This window comes from Punica granatum, chromosome 8 (assembly GCF_007655135.1).
Source record: "Punica granatum isolate Tunisia-2019 chromosome 8, ASM765513v2, whole genome shotgun sequence".
NCBI classification, from domain to species: Eukaryota; Viridiplantae; Streptophyta; class Magnoliopsida; order Myrtales; family Lythraceae; genus Punica; species Punica granatum.
Genome location: NC_045134.1, coordinates 13,459,057 through 13,486,308, shown reverse-complemented (window position 1 = coordinate 13,486,308; position 27,252 = coordinate 13,459,057). Strand labels below are relative to the sequence as shown.

Sequence of the window (27,252 nt, the reverse complement as noted above, 5' to 3'; positions counted from 1 at the left end):
CTTTTCTCCAAATTTGGTTAAATTACCCTGGAAATTATTAAAGTTTAATGCTCTTGCTTTTTTTCCCCAACCTTTATGTTTAAATATATTATGTACTATACTAGTAAATTGATCCATGCATGCATGGGTAGTATCGCTACATCTATATAAAATATTAAATCGGTTTGTATATTTTGTGTATAGTACTATATAAATGGGAAAAATTGGAGTACTCCAACGGTTATTTTCAATTTATTTTGACTAAATGTTGCCCATCCATCTTAATCTGTACCTCTAATAAAAAAAATATGAACATCCCTGTGAGTGTTTTCGTACTAACAAATACAATCTCTGTCTTTACACGCCTAGAGACGCCAATAATGTTTTTTCTTTTTTTTTTTCCGATTTCTTCCCATGGTTTTCAATTGGACCGTGCCTTCCCAGTTCCATATATATAACTCTATAATAATTCAAAAAGTCCGGGCGGGTCTGGCATTTTCTGAATTCTATGGCCCCTACCTTCTCTATGACTTTTGGCCAACCGCCCGCCTGTTCAGTGTCCGTCGATCCCTTCCGCAACGCCTTTCACTTTATCCTCCGCACAGCCACTGTACCTATAGCCCACGCCAGCACCCTGCCGAACTTCCCCGTACGTCACCTCCCCACAGGCCCAGCTGCCCCCCTTGTTCCTTGAACCACGCCCAACACAACAATACACGATCGTGGGGATTGTTTGTGTTTTCGGGATTTTTCTTTTTTTTCCTGTTAAGTGATGAGTGATTTCCATTTCCGAGCTCCGTTGCAACCACTTCCTCTGCAATCTCCCCTTTCTGTTTGCTTTGCTTCTCAGACTGGAATCTGCAACGGCCATCCGCCGGCCTCCTGTCCTTCTCCGCAATGGCATGCTTCCATGAGTTTTTTATACATGGAATAAGATACGTATGACCCAATAACCATTGGTTTTGAAATGAACCACGATGGAACAACCTTTATTTTGCTATATTCTTGTCTTAAGAAAAACTCTACTAAAAAAATGACTTAAGAAAAAGCCAACAGCCTTTCAAATATTATTAGTTCTCGCATGGGTTTGCAGAGTTATTGTTATATTTCAATAATTCGAGGAAAGGTTGCCGCTTCTATGAAGCTGCTGTTTGGGCTTGATTTACTTTAACCTTTAATGCTGCTCAATGCAATGTGATTGTTCACTTATAAATGTGCAAGTCCTTTGTGGATGTCCCACCTGTTGCGATTAACTCAATGCCATGTCTAGAGGTTTGCTACTTTATGCCTATAAAGGTCCATATTCCAAAGAGAGAGCTGGGAATGTGCTATCTCGTGTTGAATGCCATTTGCACCACGTCCCTTTCTTTCTGGACTGCTTTGAATTATATATATATGGACAAAACACACACACACACACACACATATATATATATAAATTTAACCAATCTTAATTTTCGGTGCGGTGTTCCCTCTACTAATGTTGCATTTACTTATTTCTAAAACTAATTTTCTTCCATATCTAATTTTTGTTGGGTTACATGGGGCAACATATGGTTACTGCATAGCTCTTCCTTTTAAGGCGGTACTCAACCAAGTTCGTTAGCAGACTTGCTCATAGATCTCAGGCTTGATTAATGCACTTGTGTCAAGGCACAGGAGAACAAGACATTGTCTCAGGTCTCTGCTTCTCTTCCACAAAACTCAAGTTCTTAAGAGAAGTTTTTCTTTCCCCAATTTTGCCAACCTAAATTTTAGTCTCATTATGTTGAGATTTTATAGCCACGTATCGAATAGGCTTAGGTAATTTATCAGAAAATTGGCGGAACATAATCGTTCTTTAGGAAATTGTCTATAGATCAGATTTGGTAATTTAGTGAATTTAAACTTATCCGAGAGCTTCTGAATTTATTTTGTATTTTAAGGAGACAAAACTGAGCGACATCTCCCTTCCTCTAAATGATTCTTTCACCCATCCCACTATTCCAGATTCACTGCTGCATTATATCCTTTAATTAAAGCCACACTTTCTGATGTCATCCATTGAATCTTTGCTTATTGAGTAGGAGTCCAAATAAGCAACTATTTTTTCACGTTTTGAGAAAAAGGAAAGATCGTGGATGGAAAGATGCACTTGATAGATAGATTGTCTATCTTTCCACACTTGTCAAGGACCATTCCTACTTCAAAAGAGCTCAAGTTTCTGAACCTTCTGACCGGATACAGAAAATTCCATTTATTGTTTAGAATTAATATGCAAGTATTTCTACTCTCTGATGAAAATTACTGCTGGGTTCTATAGGTGTATGTTCATGCTTGATGAGCGCCTAAGGATCTGGAAACACGCCTTTGGATTGACATCACATGATGAGTTATCCGATTTAGAATATTCATCTCACCTTTCAAGCCACTGCACATCACCTGATTTCAATAGATTTTTTAGCATTAACTTCATGATTCTTGATAGTTTTTTTTTTTTGTGAAGATTTGCTTTGTTTAACCTGCATTTTTATCTATACAGGTTGTGAGCAGGGATTGTCTTTAAAGTATATTAGTACATGTTCGCATGGATTGTATAATATTATAGTAACCACAATACTCTGGTAAAAAACTTGTCATTTGTTCTGTAGACCCATGTTTGCGTAGTTGAAAGGTTCAAAGGAAGTAGTAAGGATGCATATTATGAGGTTACATCCCTCAAAAGCAGCTGCTCTAGCTACTTCAAGCCATCCATACAGTGACTAGCGATGCTACCCAAAAAGAATTATATTGCCTTCGTTTCACATAGCAACTATTGATTTCGTTTTCCGAGATACTTGTGCTACGCCTGAGCCTGAAAAGGACTTCCGGTCACTGCAGTAGTTGAGGTAATAATGATCACTTTTATACCTTCCTAGTTTGGAGTGATTGCTGAATGTAGATAAACAGATAACTTCTACCAATTTTCTTGATGTCATTTCTATTTTCCATAGGGAAAAAAAAAACCACGTACACTTTTCAACTGTATTCCAAAATAAATATTGCCTCATGAATAAGAACTTTACTTGGGAGTATTTGTTGACTTCCGTTTTTTTCCTTCTCATCTAGATAGAACTTTGGGAGCGACGATTCTTCCGCAACAGCCGCCAAGTATCTCCCCACAAAAAGTTCCAAGAACCGGAGTCTGCTTTTCCACTGCAGGTCGTTCCACACTCTTCTTGCATCTTCTTTTATTTCTCTCAGAATTAATGTGAGGTAGTTCTGGAGTGCTGCAAGTTAATGCAAACTATCATTCTTTCTTCTTTTTTGAAAAAAAAAAAGAAAAAAAAAGATGGAAAGCTGAGAAGTGGTTCTTATGGGTGGATGATGATTGAGCTGGCCTGGGAATCAGGAATTTCAGGCAAATCTTCAAAATTGACTCGGAGACTCGAACTTTATCATTGCAGCAGGGGACGTTAGGAGAGAATGATGCTATGTTGAGAGACAAAAGGATCACTTCGAGACTAGACAGAAGACAGTGACAATGAAACACTGCTATTGGGAAGGAAACGCATATATGGACGAGCTAGCGAATTATGCACTCGCGCTTCCCCGAAGAACCCAAAAACTTAGCCTTTAGCCCAGGGGCTTGATCTTTTGTAGTTCTATATATCACGAATACATGGACGTTCTATATATATGGACGAGCTAGCGAATTATCAGGGACGTCTTGTGGGACACTCTGCATCATTTTTGTATTGCTTAATGTTTTATTTTTTTAATACAATTGGGTTCAATCCAGTATTCAATTAAGAAAAAAAGTATGCTTTACCAAAAATAATGTTCTCTATGCTAATGGTTTATTTTTCTACTAACGAGATTTGGTTTGTGTTAAAATATATCCTTATAGTAAGTCATCCCAAACGCCTCATAATTTAGTTGGAGAGTCATATGTACACCTGAAACCATCTCTTAACTAATTTTTTTTTTTACTGAAGGTATAGCTTGAGCAAATATATATATATATGTATGTATATATCTACGAAACGTACTTGATTAAGCATTCTCACTTTTCTTGTAGTGTCTTAATCTTTATCCAATGGTTGAAATATTTGAATTACCATTTTCTTTTTAGTAAGTTCCACAAGTGTCGATGATATATATGTTTTACCAATATCAACATTAAAAAATGAGTTAAATAAATTACTTAAGAAATGTGATAAATAAATAAACTTTGCATGTGGCCAAAAAAAAAGAAACTAGGTATATTGTGGGATACATGAAATAATAATATTTACGCTATATATTATATTGAAACTAACATAAGAAATATATTAATTAATGTATGCACGTGCGTTTACTAATATGATTAAAAGAAAATAAAATAGAAAGTTAGACTAAGATGATGTGCCAAGTAATAAGGGGGAAAAAAAGGGGACAGTGAAGCGAAGTTGTTCCGCATTTTAAGGTTAGATTTGGTAAAATTAAATAAAATCGAGTAAAATTAACTTTACGGTCCAACAGAGACGGATCTGCCCCTATTTGAATTCCTTCTTTTTTATCTAACTTAAGGTTCTTAAATGGCCTGAATGTGAGCATAAATTCTTTTTTTCCTCGGTGAGTAAAAGAAGATACGGAATTATGAAAAGAAGAGTAAAAAGTAGTTTGTTCCCTACCTTTAGGATTAGGTCACGATGTCCCCAATCTAGTGAAAAAGGCACTTTATCCACTCCGGTCAATTTTCCAACCAAAATGAGTCTTGTGTATGGCACGGCACATTTTTTAGGAACAACAACGTTGTTTGATTTGATTAAAAACAATAGAATAAAAAAATAAAAAAAATTAAAGAAAAAGAAGGGTATCGGAGATTGAAGAAAGGGGTAATGGATGCCACCCGCCGGCCACCCCACCTCTTGATCGAGATTGCTGACCGGCTCAATCCTAGCCTACAACCTCTACCATGGGGTGGTTGGTCAGTAGGGCAGCCTCCACCCCCTTATTCGATCTCTGACCATATTTCCTTTAATTTTGAAATTGATTATTTTATTATATATTTTAATTAGATCAAATGACATTTTTGCCCCTTAAAAATGCGCGTGCCACGCACATGACTCAGGGAGCAAAGTGTCCATTTTCTATAAGATCAGGGGCACCGTGCAAATTTTTGGAAGTTGGGTGGAAATGTTACACTGGCTTTAAAGGTCGGAGTGAACGGCTTTCTATACTCTAAAAAGAAACCGCAAATCGAAATTCGTGAATTACACCCAATAAACTTTATTCAGTAAGACATGAATAAGGTGGCTACTATACCACATGTAATTAGGAAATGTTTTAATTGGGATAAGGGAAAACTAGCAGTTAGTTATCTATTTTTATCCTTTTTCTATTTTCTTTTATATTTCCGTCCTATACCTTTCATTGTTTTTCTCTTTTCGTCCTCCCAAGAACTATTCTGGTAAAAATGTTGAGTTGGATTATTGTGGATGCAACATAAATGACACATCAACACATTTTTATTTTATTGAAAATAAAAGAGCCAAAATATAAAAATAAATAAAAACAAAAAACAAAGAGAATTGAAAAACGAAAAAGAACATGGACAACATCACAATATTACTTCTTTTTCTTCCTCCCGGAACCAAGCCAAAATAATGAAGAAATCAAATTTTACTATGTTTGCCTTCTCTCTCCATTGTTTATTGTCTGAGTATAACACAGAGCATTCGAAAATTTACATAACTCAGATTGGAAAAAAGACCCAAATTGATAAATAACAAGGGAGAAGATGTGACATAAGAGTAAATGAGATGAATATGATAAAGACTGAATAGAGGTTGTAGATTTGAATTTTACAATCGAACAAATCTTCTTGGGACTAATTCATCTACGGGATGAATATGCTTTAAAAGCCAATACGCTTCAATGAAACGACACTAGCCAGTGAAAGGAGAATGATGAAGCGAAATTAGGGATTTACATGAATAAATTAGGCTTTTGTTAATTTGATAATTTTGTAAGTTGATTTTAATTAGACTTTTCTTGGATTTGAAAAATTGATTTGCTTAAACTCAATGACGAAGAGGAAGAGCTATTGTTCATAATATTCTTCTTTCTTTGTTCATCGATTTTTTTTCTTTTCTGACATTCTTTTTTTTTTGCTGATAACCTTTTCTTATACTTTAAATTTAACATGAATTCTTTGAAGAGATGAAATATCATGAGTTAAGCTGCTAGTTTTTCCGGGATTACGCCCTATTTATCTATCAAAAAAAAGAAGAGGCTATATTTGAACCAATTTCACTCTAACACTACCAATTGCTCGATTTGGCTAAAGTGGAGTAAATCAAAGCATCTGATGTGTCACTGATGGAGAACGCATGGGAAGCCAACTCAGCAAATTTAAGGAATGATGAATATAAAAAAGTAATATAAGGTATATAACGAAAATAGAAAAGAAATAGGAAAAGGACGAAAATAGAAAGCGAGAAAAAGTATATGACTAGATGTGTAGTTTTATCTTGGGATAACCTGATTAATTAAACAGTGAAAACTTACCTCCTACCATGAATATAATGGAAGTTGGATTGCTCCCAGATTTGGACAAACCTCATGAACTTCGTCCCTTATGATGGACTTTCGCATTGATGAACCCATCGAGCGGGATTTCAATGGCGGATCCATGATTTGAGAGTCAAAGGGGCAGTTTCGTATCTCCCAAATAATAGAATCTATAAATAACTAGAGGAAACGTATGTGCGTACGCACGTATTAGAACATAATAATTAAGACGTTTTATTAGTTAGGCAATAGCTTAGAAAATAACATCTAGAAAATAGATTTATTTTCGATGTACAACATTTAGAAAAATAGATTTACATGTCTAATATATTTTCCTCTAATATTTTATATTGTTATTATGCACATAAGTCTTGTGTTTGTTACAATGTTAAGACGCTAGGAAAAAAATCCGCCCAAACATATCCCAGGTCCTTAGATACTCGAAGTCAATCATTTTTCTTTTCGTCTGCTTCGTTGTTGCTTCTTTCTCTTAAGACGAGTTATTTTAGTTTAATTTCTTTTATTTTGCTATCATTGTATAACATATTTTGTGATAAGTACTAAAAGTAGGCTTTTTTTTAAAAATGAAATTGCGAAATTACATGGTATGTTAACTACTTCTAAATTTTGCATGTTAAACCGTCTTTGCAATCCTCAAAGGACGGGGTTTGGGACAGTTCAATCGATGTTTTATGTGTCCAGTGACTGCAACATGTTGTCTACCCCTTGAGAGGTTGCTCATATGTATGTATGCAATCGATCTTCATCCCAAAATTTTGGATATGAAAGACTTAATGCGACAATTTAATTGATTCATTGTAAGTTAGTGTTTTAGTCTTCTATTGAGGTCATTTCAAGTTCGAAAGACGGGTTGGCATCAAAATTGTGTCACTTACCACATTGCTATCGGTAGTCACACGAAGAGTCACTCAAAGAAAACTTGCTCCATCCTACGTGGCATTTTTCGGAATGCCATCTCAACTTTTAATAATTATATAGATATATAAATGTAAAACGGAAAGAGAAAATTAATGTTGTTGCTCCAATCTTTAAACTCTCAGCTCCTTATGGTCAAACTCTTCACATACCCTATGACATTAATTAAGTACTTTCATATATTACATAATTGACATTACTTAGCCCACCATATTAATTAAACCACCATATTTGAACCATGAAAATTCTCATAAAGAAAAAAATTAATGTAATATTAACTAATCCATAATATTAAATTATTTCATGCACAATATAGTGGAATTATTATCTAATGATCCATATGCAAAATAATATGAAATATGTAGGTGAATAATAACCTTGCACAACGTGCATGAGAAACAACTACTTTAATATTAAAACGTGAATGTAGTAAAAACCAAATTAATGAATGATATTTCATGTTAATATTTTCTAGTAAAAACCAAATAGTAAATTGTATGAAATATCACCAAAAATTTAGAATAATAAACTATTTCAAAATTGCTTTGCATGATATTATATTATTTCAAAATGATAAATTGTATGAAATATCATCTCATTTTCAATATTGTCAATAATTTCTCATTTAAATATGCAAATCTAGTCTTCAAATTCGTCAAAAAACCATATCTAACATTTCAACATGATGGGAAAATGGATAAATGATAAGTATCACTTGATGCAAATTATTTTGTATGATGGGTTACTTAGTTGTTGTTCCAAAGACTTCCAAATGAGATCAGAATAATGGGGAAATTGAAAAATAAACGACACCAAATAGATGTGTCAAAACCTTCAAGCGGAAGGAAACATACATGGATAGAGAAGTATCCACTAGATCAAAAAAAATTGAAAATTGCAATCAAGATATCACTCATGTTTTCCAAATCCTCTTACTGACCTGAACCTCAACGAGAAGAGTCTTTTTAACCTCTCAATTTTTTCACCTTTCTCACTCTAAAATCTAGAGTTATAGAGAAAATAACCCAAAGAAAATTTCCCAAAAATCTCACACAACACTCTTGTGACCATCCCTCGCAATATTGTTATCTTGAGTACAAGACTCATTCCCTTTATATATAGATACAATTCACTAAAATACATCCAAAATAAAACCACCTAGGAAGATTTCTCCTTTGAATAGATTCTGAGTTGCAATGAAATCGGATCAAAATGGAAACTAAATTGCGAGATTTCTTACTCTTGGCGAACCTTGCCATGTGGCACTTTTGCTGTTCGCGCTTTTGTACTTTGTCCCATGGCACATCTGGCATTTTTGCCATGGCACCTATTGTCAAATGCTTACTTTTCTTCGGTTGATTCTTCATCCTGGTTTCTGGGTATTCGGGTCTTCAAGCTTAATGTGAGACATCTCCAACAAATCTCCACCTTGGCTAGCATTTAACCAAGCACAATCAACCTCCCGCTCCACTGCTTTGTCCCAGCTCCTACCGGGCTCCACCTCACCTTCCACCCTTGGACTTCTCCAAGGTGCTAGACTTCCTTAGCTCTCCTATTGTGCGCACTCCAAAGCGGACTTGTCTACAACTCATATCCTCTACTTCAACATTACCTAAGAACACCAACTCCGCAAGCCCAAAACGTTCCGGCGGTCTCATATGCTTCCTCTATACATCTCTTGTTCGCGAACTGTTCTATAGAGAATGTTGCCTCAACTTACACCTTCCCATTTAAACATCCTCTACCACTACAAGTTGAGTCTCAGGAGTCTTCGGATCCTCCACCACGACCTCCGCCTTGTTCATAGGTTTTTCCACCTGTCTACGGTTCCCATTCTTTCACTGCTCCATCAAAGCAGCTTTATCAAAAGTAGTAACTCGATTAACAAGAAATTTCGAGGACTTACGGATTGAGTGCATTGACTTGCACTCGTCCACCTTGTCAAGGTTGAGATCACCCAAGTACTTTTTTTCTAGAGTTGACCTCTTGAACGCTGTCATAGTACCGGCTTTATCTTGCAGAACATATAATCCGTTCCACAATTCCCCCTTCATCACCACAGGAGCTCCCTTTGAGACCTTCAAAACTCCACTTAGGCCCCCTGTACTTGTAACCAATAGTATCAAGACTTCCTAACTAGATCAAAATTTTCCTTATACCAGAGATATGTCTAACATCTGATAATGTTATCTTACTACCATCGTACATCTCAATTCTAACTCAACCCATCCCAACAATATCACATGTTTGACTATCAAATATAAGAATTATGCCACCATTTGTCGACCAATAAGCAATAAACAATTCTCTATAATAACAAATATGGTAAGAGCTAACCGAATCGAGAACTCACGGTGTATTTGACCAACCTGATGTAGTGACTGTCCTTATCTCCCCTATCTGCTGTAACCAAGAGAATATCACCTTCTCTTTTGCTTTGCTCCATCACCCCTATATTCGATGATGCCCTGACTTTTTGCCTTGGACAGTCCCCCTTGAGATGACCTTCCTCATTGCAAATTTGGCAAGTCCCTTTTCCAGCGCCTTGACTTTCTCCTACTACGAGGTCCCTTCTCAATCGATCTGTCCTTCGCGATAAGTCCCTCACCATCGCTCTCTTGGTAGCCAATCACCTTCTTTTGCAACTCCTTCAAGTTTAATGCTGCCTTGGCGTCTTCCAAGATGATGCTTGTCCTCTCATAGAGCATGGTGTCGACGACGTCCTCATAGGACTTCGATAGAGAGCATAGTAACAATAAGGCTTGATCTTTATCTTTTATCTTGACATCCACATTGGCCAGATCCATCACAATTTGATTGAATATATCCATGTGATCACTTATGGGAGGTTCCGGGATTCAATCTCAGCTAGTTCAGTCGCTACTTCAATTACAACTTGCTCGTCAGGAACTCCTGCATATACAACAATTTCAGCTTCTTCCACACATATACCTCCCGCAGAACTTGTTTGATAGGCTCAGTTGGATTAAGCTAAGAGCCTTAGCCATGATCGACTCCTTCTGGTCTTCCTTCAAGGTCGAGTCTAGCTTGTCTTCTTCTAGTGCTACCTCCAAGCCATGCTGAACTAGCAAAGCTTCATCTTTATCTGCCACAATTCAAAGTCGTTCATCCCGTCAAATTTCTCTACCTTGAATCTCGTGTCCAACATCTTTAACAGCTTCGAAACTTGTGCTATGATACCACTTGTTGTTCCAAAGACGTCCAAACGGGGAGAAACTGTTGGGAATTGGTGTATGCCCTAGAGGCAATCTATAATCAGTTCTGTAATATGATATCTATTTCATCATAAAACGAGGCATTTCTGTTATTGTGTAGATTGCGCTAAATATGATTTTACACAATAATATCCTTGGAATAGTATGTTCAATAGGCATCAAGTGTGACTTGATTGTGAGATCCTATAATTACCGAACATTATTCCTAAATGTCCATAGTCAAAGTATTATTGTTAATTAGGACAACGATAATACGGTTAAACTAGTGTGGGTGTTAATTGATGACCAAGTCTCACAGGTCATGGATATGGAGATATCAAATCACACCACATGTATACATTAAGAGTAATGTGTATTGGACTGATCCGCCATGAGATTGCTACATGGGTTGTTACGTGACTGTCATTAGCATATCTCAAAGTGACTATAGTGTAATGGTCCTTTGACTTGAGGTCACCATGGATTCCTACATGTAATGTCGTATATTTTGATACTGTCAAACGCCACCGTAACAGGCTGATTATAAAGATAGTTATTGGGTATGCTACAAAGCACGGAAAAGAATGTGAGTGACCAAGATAGGATTTGTCCCTCCTACGAAACGGGAGCGATATCTCATGGCCACTTGGTGGTTAAGTCTAAAAGTGTATGCATACCCAAATGAGTCGATATAACGATATCGAGCTCATTTGTTCTGATAAACTTACCCGGTAAACCAAGAAAGAGAGATATTGAGCCATACAAGGATGTCATCGACCATGCCTTGGGCTCAATAGAGATGTAGAGGACAATGGATTATATTACACGGTAATATAGGTCACGAGGTTCGTCGAGAAATTGACTTTCCGATTACTTGAGTAACAGTGATGCATTGCTAGATGCCGCTCACTGTTTGTAATATTGAAATAGAGATTTCGATATTACTGTCAACATAATTAGGAACCTACAGGGTCACACACTACGACTAAATTGACGAGATATTTTGAAACAAATAAAATCGTCTAATATAGATTAGATGATTTATGATGCGACCGATTAATCGGATATTTAATAAGATTAAATCTACCGATTAATTAGACCCGATTTATTAGATTAAATGGACCAAATTGATGCACGATTAATATGATGACACATGGCTTTTATGTTAATAGACATGTGTATGGACACATGTCATGTGGGGAGCAATCTAATTTTAATCCCACATCGGTGGGACTTTAAATTGCTCCCCCTTAGCTGCTTATAAAAAGGGGCAGTGAGGTATTATGTATATGTGTGTGAATGTATGCTTATATATATATATGTGACAGTACGCATATATATGTGATATATGTGAATGCATAAGCATATACATACATATAAGTGTATACGTGTATAATTGTAGGAAAAGTCAAAGTTGAATTGTTCAACTTTAATTAATCCTACCAGTTTAATAAATTTCGGGTGTCGCATCAGTGTTTCTTTCGAGTGTTGGTCGCTAGCACCGCCGATCTCGAAAACTCGTCGACAAAGTCGGTGTGGATACCGGTAGAGGCGTCACGCGTGGGACGCTTGGTCGACAGTTTTAAAATTCCAGGTACGCTTTTATTTACTCTTATTCTTCTAGTAGGTCTTGGAATTAGTTTCACGGGTATGAAATTTTGAATTTCTGTTCCTTTTTCGCTTCCGTTGCGCCCCGTGAAACTAGCAATTGGTATCAGAGACTAGCTAGTTAGAATTTGAGTAGATAATAGCATAAAATATGATTTTATGCTTGGTACTAGTGTGATTATGTTTGATATTTGCGGTGCATGACTGTTAGACTTGGACTATGTCCTAGTTGTGTTAGTATAATAGTTATACGTGTGGACTATTATGTAATGGTTACATAATAGTGTATGGTGAGATCGATTAAATGTTAATAAAATCCCTCAAAATATTAAGTCCATATCCTTCCACCGTGTAACGCTCGTCAAGACCAAGATCGATGAGTGCGTAGACCTTGCCCTCGCAGGATGCCCTCATCTATCCTAGTAAGACGTTGTGTTTACCAGTGGGTCGGACTTAACTGAGCAAGCCTAATAGGATTAGGAGTTCAGAGGCATGTAGTTGGGCATCGATCTATAAGATAGATTTGAATAAGGAGTTATTCACTCAACTAATCAAGAGTTGCATGTGATGCAATTGGGAAAGTGAGTTCCCTACCTAAATAGCCAGTTTTGGGTGAATCAGCCATCGCTGACTCAAAACTTGGTGAGATATGGATCTTGAACTATTATGAGAATAATATTCTCTGAATCAATGTTCAGGGTCATTGATTTGATATAAATAGTTGGAGCAATATTTAATAAAGTCCTCATTAAATATTGTAGTGTCATAATACTTATTTTGCATATTTCTGTGGTAGTTACCATGGCAGGGAGCACTTCTAGTATTTTCTGTTTGCGATCCGTCCTTGATAAGGACAAACTATCAGGGAATAATTTCCTTGGTTGGTATCGAAACTTGAGAATTGTTCTCACCCAAGAAAAGAAACTATATGTCTTAGAGCAACCTCTTCTTGCGCCACCACCTGACGATGCCCCCCAAGCTGAGAAAGATGCTTATAGTAAGCATCATGATGATGCCGTAAACGTCGGATGTCTCATGTTAGTCACCATGGACTCGGAGCTTCAGAAGCAACACGAGAACATGATGGCGTACGATATGATCGTGCATTTCAGGCAGCTCTATCAAGAGCAGGCCCGACATGAGAGATTCGAGATCTCTAAAGCACTTTTTCAGGCAAGGTTGACTGAGGGTAGCCCGGTGGGTCTTCATGTACTCAAAATGATTGGGTACGTCGAGACTCTAGGACGACTGGGATTTCCTTTGGGTCAAGAGTTGGCCACAGATTTAGTCCTACAGTCGCTGCCCAGCAGTTATAATCAGTTCATTATGAGCTATAATATGAATGACTACAATAAACCATTGCCTGAACTGCTTAACATGCTGAGAACAGCTGAGCATGATATCAGTAAGGGGATGTCCGTTCTAATGGTCCAAGGGACCAAAAGAAAGGGCAAGGGCAAGAGTAAAGGCAAGAAGGCTAAAGGTGCATCCAAGTTTGACTTGGGTGCGTTGAAGCCTAAAGCCAAGGTGGCGAAGGATGATTATTGCTTCCATTGTGGCAACACTGGACATTGGAAGCGGAATTGTAAGGTATACTTAGAGGAGTTGAAGAAGAAGAAGGGAAGTGAGACTTCCACTTCAGGTATCCATGTTATAGAGATTAATGTATCTACTACTTCTACATCTTGGGTATTAGATACCGGGTGTGGTGCTCATATTTGTGGAAATATGCAGGACCTAAGGGACAGTAGATTGTTAGCAAAGGGCGAGGTGGACCTACGAGTTGGAAATGGAGCAAGAGTTGCTGCATTAACTGTAGGGACTTATCACCTGTCTTTGCCTACTGGGCTAGTATTAGATCTTAACGACTGTTATTATGTACCTGCTATTAGTAGAAACATAATATCTGTTTCTTGTTTGGACAAGAAGGGATTTTGTTTCACTATCAAGAACAAGTGTTGTTCTATGTACATGAATGATGTATATTATGGCAGTGCACATTTTAGTAATGGTCTGTATGTTCTTGATCTAGATACCCTATTTATAATGTGGAAACCAAACGGCTCAAATCTAATGATTCGAACCCGACTTACCTCTGGCATTGTCGTTTAGGCCATATTAGCGAGAATCACATCTCTAGACTTCATAAGGATGGATTACTGGACTCGTTTGATTTAGAATCGATCGAGACATGCGAACCTTGCTTAATGGGGAAAATGACTAAGGCCCCTTTTACCGGAAAAGGTGAGCGAGCTACTGATCATCTGGCTCTCATACATACCGATGTATGTGGACCAGTGAACAAGCTTGCTAGAGGTGGGTATCTCTACTTCATTACATTTACTGATGATTTCAGTAGATTTGGATATGTGTATTTGATGAAACACAAATCTGAATCCTTTGAAAAGTTCAAAGAATTTAAGAATGAAGTGGAGAATCAGTTGGGTAAGAATATTAAAGTTCTTCGATCAGATCGAGGAGGTGAATATTTGAGCTATGAGTTCGCTGACTATCTTAAACAATGTGGGATTTTTTCTCAACTGACTCCACCTGGAACACCACAGTGGAATGGTGTAGCAGAGAGGAGGAATCGAACTTTATTAGATATGGTTCGATTTTTGATGAGTCATGCAAACTTACCTGACTCCTTCTGGGGATATGCTCTACAGACAACTGCTCTCATATTAAACAATGCTCCGTCGAAATCAGTTGAAAAGACACCATATGAGATGTGGTATGGGAAGCGTCCCAAGATGTCTTTTCTAAAGATATGGGGTTGCGAAACTTATGTGAAGAGATTGTCTTCGGATAAGCTTGGCCCTAAATCGGACAAATGTTACTTTGTGGGGTATCCTAAGGAAACTCGAGGATGCTATTTCTATAATCCCATCGAGAGCAAAGTGTTTGTCGCTCGAACTGCGGTATTCCTTGAGAAAGAGTTTCTCTCCAAAGGAACTAGTGGGAGGAAATTAGAACTTGGGAAAGTTCTACCACAAAATGACATTGACCAATCGACGGGTAATGTTGCAAAACAAGTACCACAAGGTGTTGTGGCACAATCTTCTGCACAGGTGACACAGGAGCCTCGTAGGTCTAGTAGGATACGTCATGAGCCCGAGAGATATGGATTTCTCGTGACTCAAGACAATGACGTATTGCTCATAGATAATGATGAGCCTACAACCTATGCGGAAGCCGTAATAGACCCTGACTCTGAGAAATGGCTGGAGGCCATGAGATCTGAGATGGAGTCCATGTACACTAACCAAGTATGGACTTTGGTTGATCCACCTGAAGGGGCAAAACCCATTGGGTGTAAGTGGGTCTTCAAGAAGAAGACTGACATGGACGGTAATGTGATTACCTTTAAGGGACGACTTGTGGCAAAAGGTTTTAGACAAATTCATGGTGTTGACTATGACGAAACCTTTTCTCCGGTGCTTATGCTTAAATCCATCAGGGTCTTGCTTGCAATTGCAGCTTATTATGATTATGAGATCTGGCAAATGGATGTCAAAACTGCTTTCCTGAACGGGAAGCTCCTCGAGGATGTGTATATGACACAACTTGAGGGTTTTGTCGATCCAAATAGTGCCGGAAAGGTTTGTAAGCTACAACGGTCTATTTATGGGCTGAAGCAAGCTTCTAGGAGCTGGAATCTTCGTTTTGATGATGCAATCAAAGAGTTTGGTTTCATCAAGAATGAAGATGAACCCTGTGTTTACAAGAAGGTTAGTGGGAGCGTAGTGATCTTCCTGGTGTTGTATGTAGACGACATACTTCTGATCGGGAATGACATTCCTTCCTTACAGTCTGTGAAGACTTGGTTGGGAAGGTGTTTCTCTATGAAGGACTTAGGCGAAGCTACCTACGTGCTAGGTATCAGGATTTATAGAGATAGATCCAGGAGACTGCTTGGCTTAAGTCAGAGTGCATACATAGATAAAGTGCTTCGGCGCTTTAGCATGCAGGATTCTAAGAAAGGGTCGCTGCCTATGTTACATGGCATAAGCCTTTCGAAGGCTCAGAGTCCTTCTACTCGAGAGGAGAGGGACCGCATGAATAGGATTCCATATGCGTCGGCTATTGGATCCATCATGTATGCTATGTTATGCACTCGATCCGATGTCTCGTATGCTTTGAGTATGACGAGTCGATACCAATCAGATCCAGGTGAGAGACACTGGATCGCAGTAAAGAACATCCTTAAGTACTTACGAAGGACTAAGGAGATGTTTTTGGTATATGGAGGCGAAGAAGAGCTCGTTGTAAGAGGTTACACCGATGCTAGCTTTTAGACCGATAAGGACGACAGTAGATCGCAGTCAGGGTATGTGTTCTGCTTGAATGGAGGTGCTGTGAGTTGGAAGAGTTCCAAACAGGAGACAGTAGCCGACTCTACCACAGAGGCCGAGTATATTGCTGCCTCTAACGCTGCAAAAGAGGCGGTTTGGATCAAGAAGTTCGTGACAGAACTTGCTGTGGTTCCTAGCATCGTAGACCCAGTGGATCTCTATTGTGACAACAATGGAGCCATTGCGCAAGCTAAGGAACCCAGGTCTCACCAGCGATCCAAACATATACTCAGGCGCTTCCATCTCATTCGCGAGATCATCGACAGAGGAGATGTGAAGATATGCAGAATACCAACAGATGAGAATCTCGCAGATCCACTTACGAAGCCTCTTGTGCAGCGCAAGCACGAGGCTCACACTAGATCTATTGGCATAAGACATATGCCAGATTGGCTCTAGTGCAAGTGGGAGATTGTTGGGAATTGGTGTATGCCCTAGAGGCAATCTATAATCAGTTCTGTAATATGATATCTATTTCATTATAAAACGAGGCATTTCTGTTATTGTGTAGATTGCGCTAAATATGATTTTACACAATAATGTCCTTGGAATAGTATGTTCAATAGGCATCAAGTGTGACTTGATTGTGAGATCCTATAATTACCGAACATTATTCCTAAATGTCCATAGTCAAAGTATTATCGTTAATTAGGACAACGATAATACGGTTAGACTAGTGTGGGTGTTAATTGATGACCAAGTCTCACAGGTCATGGATATGGAGATATCAAATCACACCACATGTATACATTAAGAGTAATGTGCATTGGACTGATCTGCCATGAGATTGCTACATGGGTTGTTACGTGACTGTCATTAGCATATCTCAAAGTGACTATAATGTAATGGTCCTTTGACTTGAGGTCACCATGGATTCCTACATGTAATGTCGTATATTTTGATACTGTCAAACGCCACCGTAACAGGCTGGTTATAAAGATAGTTATTGGGTATGCCACAAAGCATGGAAAAGAATGTGAGTGACCAAGATAGGATTTGTCCCTCCTACGAAACGGGAGCGATATCTCATGGCCACTTGGTGGTTAAGTCTAAAAGTGTATGCATACCCAAATGAGTCGATATAACGATATCGAGCTCATTTGTTCTGATAAACTTACCCGGTAAACCAAGAAAGAGAGATATTGAGCCATACAAGGATGTCATCGACCATGCCTTGGGCTCAATAGAGATATAGAGGACAATGGATTATATTACACGGTAATATAGGTCACGAGGTTCGTCGAGAAATTGACTTTCCGATTACTTGAGTAACAGTGATGCATTGCTAGATGCCGCTCACTGTTTGTAATATTGAAATAGAGATTTCGATATTACTGTCAACATAATTAGGAACCTACAGGGTCACACACTACGACTAAATTGACGAGATATTTTGAAACAAATAAAATCGTCTAATATAGATTAGATGATTTATGATGCGACCGATTAATCGGATATTTAATAAGATTAAATCTACCGATTAATTAGACCCGATTTATTAGATTAAATGGACCAAATTGATGCACGATTAATATGATGACACATGGCTTTTATGTTAATAGACATGTGTATGGACACATGTCATGTGGGGAGCAATCTAATTTTAATCCCACATCGGTGGGACTTTAAATTGCTCCCCCTTAGCTGCTTATAAAAAGGGGCAGTGAGGTATTATGTATATGTGTGTGAATGTATGCTTATATATATATATGTGACAGTACGCATATATATGTGATATATGTGAATGCATAAGCATATACATACATATAAGTGTATACGTGTATAATTGTAGGAAAAGTCAAAGTTGAATTGTTCAACTTTAATTAATCCTACCAGTTTAATAAATTTCGGGTGTCGCATCAGTGTTTCTTTCGAGTGTTGGTCGCTAGTACCGCCGATCTCGAAGACTCGTCGACAAAGTCGGTGTGGATACCGGTAGAGGCGTCACGCGTGGGACGCTTGGTCGACAGTTTTAAAATTCCAGGTACGCTTTTATTTACTCTTATTCTTCTAGTAGGTCTTGGAATTAGTTTCACGGGTATGAAATTTTGAATTTCTGTTCCTTTTTCGCTTCCGTTGCGCCCCGTGAAACTAGCAATTGGTATCAGAGACTAGCTAGTTAGAATTTGAGTAGATAATAGCATAAAATATGATTTTATGCTTGGTACTAGTGTGATTATGTTTGATATTTGCGGTGCATGACTGTTAGACTTGGACTATGTCCTAGTTGTGTTAGTATAATAGTTATACGTGTGGACTATTATGTAATGGTTACATAATAGTGTATGGTGAGATCGATTAAATGTTAATAAAATCCCTCAAAATATTAAGTCCATATCCTTCCACCGTATAACGCTCGTCAAGACCAAGATCGATGAGTGCGTAGACCTTGCCCTCGCAGGATGCCCTCATCTATCCGAGTAAGACGTTGTGTTTACCAGTGGGTCGGACTTAACTGAGCAAGCCTAATAGGATTAGGAGTTCAGAGGCATGTAGTTGGGCATCGATCTATAAGATAGATTTGAATAAGGAGTTATTCACTCAACTAATCAAGAGTTGCATGTGATGCAATTGGGAAAGTGAGTTCCCTACCTAAATAGCCAGTTTTGGGTGAATCAGCCATCGCTGACTCAGAACTTGGTGAGATATGGATCTTGAACTATTATGAGAATAATATTCTCTGAATCAATGTTCAGGGTCATTGATTTGATATAAATAGTTGGAGCAATATTTAATAAAGTCCTCATTAAATATTGTAGTGTCATAATACTTATTTTGCATATTTCTGTGATAGTTACCATGGCAGGGAGCACTTCTAGTATTTTCTGTTTGCGATCCGTCCTTGATAAGGACAAACTATCAGGGAATAATTTCCTTGGTTGGTATCGAAACTTGAGAATTGTTCTCACCCAAGAAAAGAAACTATATGTCTTAGAGCAACCTCTTCTTGCGCCACCACCTGACGATGCCCCCCAAGCTGAGAAAGATGCTTATAGTAAGCATCATGATGATGCCGTAAACGTCGGATGTCTCATGTTAGTCACCATGGACTCGGAGCTTCAGAAGCAACACGAGAACATGATGGCGTACGATATGATCGTGCATTTCAGGCAGCTCTATCAAGAGCAGGCCCGACATGAGATATTCGAGATCTCTAAAGCACTTTTTCAGGCAAGGTTGACTGAGGGTAGCCCGGTGGGTCTTCATGTACTCAAAATGATTGGGTACGTCGAGACTCTAGGACGACTGGGATTTCCTTTGGGTCAAGAGTTGGCCACAGATTTAGTCCTACAGTCGCTGCCCAGCAGTTATAGTCAGTTCATTATGAGCTATAATATGAATGACTACAATAAACCATTGCCTGAACTGCTTAACATGCTGAGAACAGCTGAGCATGATATCAGTAAGGGGATGTCCGTTCTAATGGTCCAAGGGACCAAAAGAAAGGGCAAGGGCAAGAGTAAAGGCAAGAAGGCTAAAGGTGCATCCAAGTTTGACTTGGGTGCGTTGAAGCCTAAAGCCAAGGTGGCGAAGGATGATTATTGCTTCCATTGTGGCAACACTGGACATTGGAAGCGGAATTGTAAGGTATACTTAGAGGAGTTGAAGAAGAAGAAGGGAAGTGAGACTTCCACTTCAGGTATCCATGTTATAGAGATTAATGTATCTACTACTTCTACATCTTGGGTATTAGATACCGGGTGTGGTGCTCATATTTGTGGAAATATGCAGGACCTAAGGGACAGTAGATTGTTAGCAAAGGGCGAGGTGGACCTACGAGTTGGAAATGGAGCAAGAGTTGCTGCATTAACTGTAGGGACTTATCACCTGTCTTTGCCTACTGGGCTAGTATTAGATCTTAACGACTGTTATTATGTACCTGCTATTAGTAGAAACATAATATCTGTTTCTTGTTTGGACAAGAAGGGATTTTGTTTCACTATCAAGAACAAGTGTTGTTCTATGTACATGAATGATGTATATTATGGCAGTGCACATTTTAGTAATGGTCTGTATGTTCTTGATCTAGATACCCTATTTATAATGTGGAAACCAAACGGCTCAAATCTAATGATTCGAACCCGACTTACCTCTGGCATTGTCGTTTAGGCCATATTAGCGAGAATCACATCTCTAGACTTCATAAGGATGGATTACTGGACTCGTTTGATTTAGAATCGATCGAGACATGCGAACCTTGCTTAATGGGGAAAATGACTAAGGCCCCTTTTACCGGAAAAGGTGAGCGAGCTACTGATCATCTGGCTCTCATACATACCGATGTATGTGGACCAGTGAACAAGCTTGCTAGAGGTGGGTATCTCTACTTCATTACATTTACTGATGATTTCAGTAGATTTGGATATGTGTATTTGATGAAACACAAATCTGAATCCTTTGAAAAGTTCAAAGAATTTAAGAATGAAGTGGAGAATCAATTGGGTAAGAATATTAAAGTTCTTCGATCAGATCGAGGAGGTGAATATTTGAGCTATGAGTTCGCTGACTATCTTAAACAATGTGGGATTTTATCTCAACTGACTCCACCTGGAACACCACAGTGGAATGGTGTAGCAGAGAGGAGGAATCGAACTTTATTAGATATGGTTCGATTTTTGATGAGTCATGCAAACTTACCTGACTCCTTCTGGGGATATGCTCTACAGACAACTGCTCTCATATTAAACAATGCTCCGTCGAAATCAGTTGAAAAGACACCATATGAGATGTGGTATGGGAAGCGTCCCAAGATGTCTTTTCTAAAGATATGGGGTTGCGAAACTTATGTGAAGAGATTGTCTTCGGATAAGCTTGGCCCTAAATCGGACAAATGTTACTTTGTGGGGTATCCTAAGGAAACTCGAGGATGCTATTTCTATAATCCCAACGAGAGCAAAGTGTTTGTCGCTCGAACTGCGGTATTCCTTGAGAAAGAGTTTCTCTCCAAAGGAACTAGTGGGAGGAAATTAGAACTTGGGAAAGTTCTACCACAAAATGACATTGACCAATCGACGGGTAATGTTGCAAAACAAGTACCACAAGGTGTTGTGGCACAATCTTCTGCACAGGTGACACAGGAGCCTCGTAGGTCTAGTAGGATACGTCATGAGCCCGAGAGATATGGATTTCTCGTGACTCAAGACAATGACGTATTGCTCATAGATAATGATGAGCCTACAACCTATGCGGAAGCCGTAATAGACCCTGACTCTGAGAAATGGCTGGAGGCCATGAGATCTGAGATGGAGTCCATGTACACTAACCAAGTATGGACTTTGGTTGATCCACCTGAAGGGGCAAAACCCATTGGGTGTAAGTGGGTCTTCAAGAAGAAGACTGACATGGACGGTAATGTGATTACCTTTAAGGGACGACTTGTGGCAAAAGGTTTTAGACAAATTCATGGTGTTGACTATGACGAAACCTTTTCTCCGGTGCTTATGCTTAAATCCATCAGGGTCTTGCTTGCAATTGCAGCTTATTATGATTATGAGATCTGGCAAATGGATGTCAAAACTGCTTTCCTGAACGGGAAGCTCCTCGAGGATGTGTATATGACACAACTTGAGGGTTTTGTCGATCCAAATAGTGCCGGAAAGGTTTGTAAGCTACAACGGTCTATTTATGGGCTGAAGCAAGCTTCTAGGAGCTGGAATCTTCGTTTTGATGATGCAATCAAAGAGTTTGGTTTCATCAAGAATGAAGATGAACCCTGTGTTTACAAGAAGGTTAGTGGGAGCGTAGTGATCTTCCTGGTGTTGTATGTAGACGACATACTTCTGATCGGGAATGACATTCCTTCCTTACAGTCTGTGAAGACTTGGTTGGGAAGGTGTTTCTCTATGAAGGACTTAGGCGAAGCTACCTACGTGCTAGGTATCAGGATTTATAGAGATAGATCCAGGAGACTGCTTGGCTTAAGTCAGAGTGCATACATAGATAAAGTGCTTCGGCGCTTTAGCATGCAGGATTCTAAGAAAGGGTCGCTGCCTATGTTACATGGCATAAGCCTTTCGAAGGCTCAGAGTCCTTCTACTCGAGAGGAGAGGGACCGCATGAATAGGATTCCATATGCGTCGGCTATTGGATCCATCATGTATGCTATGTTATGCACTCGATCCGATGTCTCGTATGCTTTGAGTATGACGAGTCGATACCAATCAGATCCAGGTGAGAGACACTGGATCGCAGTAAAGAACATCCTTAAGTACTTACGAAGGACTAAGGAGATGTTTTTGGTATATGGAGGCGAAGAAGAGCTCGTTGTAAGAGGTTACACCGATGCTAGCTTTTAGACCGATAAGGACGACAGTAGATCGCAGTCAGGGTATGTGTTCTGCTTGAATGGAGGTGCTGTGAGTTGGAAGAGTTCCAAACAGGAGACAGTAGCCGACTCTACCACAGAGGCCGAGTATATTGCTGCCTCTAACGCTGCAAAAGAGGCGGTTTGGATCAAGAAGTTCGTGACAGAACTTGCTGTGGTTCCTAGCATCGTAGACCCAGTGGATCTCTATTGTGACAACAATGGAGCCATTGCGCAAGCTAAGGAACCCAGGTCTCACCAGCGATCCAAACATATACTCAGGCGCTTCCATCTCATTCGCGAGATCATCGACAGAGGAGATGTGAAGATATGCAGAATACCAACAGATGAGAATCTCGCAGATCCACTTACGAAGCCTCTTGTGCAGCGCAAGCACGAGGCTCACACTAGATCTATTGGCATAAGACATATGCCAGATTGGCTCTAGTGCAAGTGGGAGATTGTTGGGAATTGGTGTATGCCCTAGAGGCAATCTATAATCAGTTCTGTAATATGATATCTATTTCATTATAAAACGAGGCATTTCTGTTATTGTGTAGATTGCGCTAAATATGATTTTACACAATAATGTCCTTGGAATAGTATGTTCAATAGGCATCAAGTGTGACTTGATTGTGAGATCCTATAATTACCGAACATTATTCCTAAATGTCCATAGTCAAAGTATTATCGTTAATTAGGACAACGATAATACGGTTAGACTAGTGTGGGTGTTAATTGATGACCAAGTCTCACAGGTCATGGATATGGAGATATCAAATCACACCACATGTATACATTAAGAGTAATGTGCATTAGACTGATCTGCCATGAGATTGCTACATGGGTTGTTACGTGACTGTCATTAGCATATCTCAAAGTGACTATAATGTAATGGTCCTTTGACTTGAGGTCACCATGGATTCCTACATGTAATGTCGTATATTTTGATACTGTCAAACGCCACCGTAACAGGCTGGTTATAAAGATAGTTATTGGGTATGCCACAAAGCATGGAAAAGAATGTGAGTGACCAAGATAAGATTTGTCCCTCCTACGAAACGGGAGCGATATCTCATGGCCACTTGGTGGTTAAGTCTAAAAGTGTATGCATACCCAAATGAGTCGATATAACGATATCGAGCTCATTTGTTCTGATAAACTTACCCGGTAAACCAAGAAAGAGAGATATTGAGCCATACAAGGATGTCATCGACCATGCCTTGGGCTCAATAGAGATATAGAGGACAATGGATTATATTACACGGTAATATAGGTCACGAGGTTCGTCGAGAAATTGACTTTCCGATTACTTGAGTAACAGTGATGCATTGCTAGATGCCGCTCACTGTTTGTAATATTGAAATAGAGATTTCGATATTACTGTCAACATAATTAGGAACCTACAGGGTCACACACTACGACTAAATTGACGAGATATTTTGAAACAAATAAAATCGTCTAATATAGATTAAATGATTTATGATGCGACCGATTAATCGGATATTTAATAAGATTAAATCTACCGATTAATTAGACCCGATTTATTAGATTAAATGGACCAAATTGATGCACGATTAATATGATGACACATGGCTTTTATGTTAATAGACATGTGTATGGACACATGTCATGTGGGGAGCAATCTAATTTTAATCCCACATCGGTGGGACTTTAAATTGCTCCCCCTTAGCTGCTTATAAAAAGGGGCAGTGAGGTATTATGTATATGTGTGTGAATGTATGCTTATATATATATATATGTGACAGTACGCATATATATGTGATATATGTGAATGCATAAGCATATACATACATATAAGTGTATACGTGTATAATTGTAGGAAAAGTCAAAGTTGAATTGTTCAACTTTAATTAATCCTACCAGTTTAATAAATTTCGGGTGTCGCATCAGTGTTTCTTTCGAGTGTTGGTCGCTAGCACCGCCGATCTCGAAGACTCGTCGACAAAGTCGGTGTGGATACCGGTAGAGGCGTCACGCGTGGGACGCTTGGTCGACAGTTTTAAAATTCCAGGTACGCTTTTATTTACTCTTATTCTTCTAGTAGGTCTTGGAATTAGTTTCACGGGTATGAAATTTTGAATTTCTGTTCCTTTTTCGCTTCCGTTGCGCCCCGTGAAACTAGCAGAAACATCCACAAACAGAGTAGAAATATCCACTATGTCTAAAAAAATCGGAGATTAAAACCAAGATATCACTTGTGTTTTCCAAGCCCCCTTACTAACCTGTACCTCACAGAGAAGAGTCTTCCCGACCTCTCAATTCTCTCACCTTTCTCACTTTAAAACCCTAAAGTTATAAAGAAAATAAACCCAAGAGAATTCCTGAAAAATCTCACCAAACACTCTTACAACCGTCCTTCGCAACGTTGTTATCTTAAGTACAAGACTCACTTCCTTTACATATAGATAGAAAACCTAAATATTCTCTAGAATATATCCAAAATATCTCCAAACCACCTAGGAAGATTTCTCATTTGAATAAATTTTGAGTTGCATTGAAATCGGACAAAACTAAAGCTAAATCACTAGATTTCTTGCTCTTAGACAACCTTGCCATGGCACTATTGCTGCTCGCGCTTCTATACTTTGTGCCATGGCACATCTGGCATTTTTGCCATAGCACATGTTGCTGAATGCTTCCTTTTCTTCGATTGACTCTTCGTCCTCGTTTCCAGGTCTTCGGGTCTCCAAGTTTAATTCGAGACATCTCCAACATTAGGCATAGTATTTATTATTAGAAAAAGTAAAAACCTTATATTAGTGGTGGATGATAAGCCAAGCTAAAGTTCAGACGATGAGATTTGACTTAAAAAGAGACGGAATAAAAATATATTCCACAACGAGAAGTGCTCTTACACTTTGTTTGGATAGCATCTTATGAAAGGTATTGGAGGGGTTGGGTGGAATGGGTTATGGAAGGATGGGATGGGGTGGGTTATGGAGGAGTTCTTTAATTCTCCATAACCTATGTTTGGATAAACTTCATTAAAGGGTGGGGTGAGATGGTGTGATAATTTGAAAAAGATTTTGACCATTGATTAGTTTTTTATAGTTTTATCTCAATGATTGATCTTCTTAATCATTTTATTTCTCCATAACACTCCAAATTAGTGGGATTAAAATATAAAGGTTATGAAGGGTTGTGATGTGATTAGTTATTCCTCAATAACCCTCCCTCTCTTAAAAATTTTAAAAGGCAAATATGGGTTATTATAATTCCTCCATAACTCATCCCTTCATAACTCTTCGTAACCTTCAATCCAAACAAGATGTTAAGGTCTAGACATTTTTTCCCTTCTTTTTTTATAAAAGTGTGGGGGAGGAATTGAAAGAAAAAAATAACGATCGTCCCAAATTTCAAAGTCATTGAGAATTTTTGTATTTCACGTCTAATTTTGACATGTTAGCATTTGAAAGGGAAAGTAAGAGAAAACATTGGGTCAAAATTGCATTTTTTGTCCTAACTTTTGAAAGTGATTTCAAATACTAAGGCAAATTATTAAAATTTAAATATTAATAATATTATTGAGTTTTTTAAAAAACCACTTAATTGTACGTATATTCGCATGCGCCTCTAAAAGGGATCCTAAAAAATGACACACTTGAAATACATCTTGCATGTGAGTAAAGAGATTGCTTTTATCTCATTCCATACCGTATGGGATTTCGAAATGGAGACAAAGTTAGGAACTTATAGTGTGTTTGGTTTTAGAGTTAAGTAGAGTTGAGTTTTAATTTTAATTGTGTTATAATGATGTGTTGTTGAATTATAAAAAAAAGTGTAAAAAAGTAATTAATAGTTAAAAGAAAATAATGATTGTGTTGTTAAATTGTGAAAAGAAATAATGGATAGTTGAGAGAATTTAGTATTAAAAATTGAATCGAATATTTAAATTGTTAAAAAAATTGAAGAAAATGAAAAAAGTAATAATTGTATTAATACTTGTTATATAATGAGTAAAATTAGAGTTAAAATTTTAAAAATTTAATTGCAAAATTCAACAGGTGTCATATCTTAACTTTAATGGTACTTCCCTCCATCAAAGCAGACAAGCTACTCATTGAAAATTTCAGTTTCCTTAAGTAATTATACCATGTACAATGCGTACAGTACATTCGAACGTGTGTATATATATATATATATGTGTGTGTGTATGTGTGTTTCGGGTGAAGTACGAATGTATATTTAATTTGCTCTTTTACTGGTAGAATAGAAAGAAAAGTGTGTCCACAAATTATTATTTATATATTATTTACTTGCCATTTATGCTATATGAAGGTGAAGTTGAGGCATGTCAACATGACCTCAGAATACT

At 38.3% G+C, this 27,252-nt stretch overlaps 1 long non-coding RNA gene across 1 annotated transcript; it reads left to right on the top strand.

Moving 5' to 3' along the window:
• The first annotated feature begins 484 nt into the window (after window positions 1-484).
• On the top strand, window positions 485-3,729 carry LOC116189053. The gene is made up of 3 exons (XR_004152306.1): window positions 485-2,846; window positions 3,067-3,159; window positions 3,405-3,729. It is a non-coding gene; the product is annotated as an uncharacterized LOC116189053 (long non-coding RNA).
• The last annotated feature ends 23,523 nt before the right edge of the window (window positions 3,730-27,252 follow it).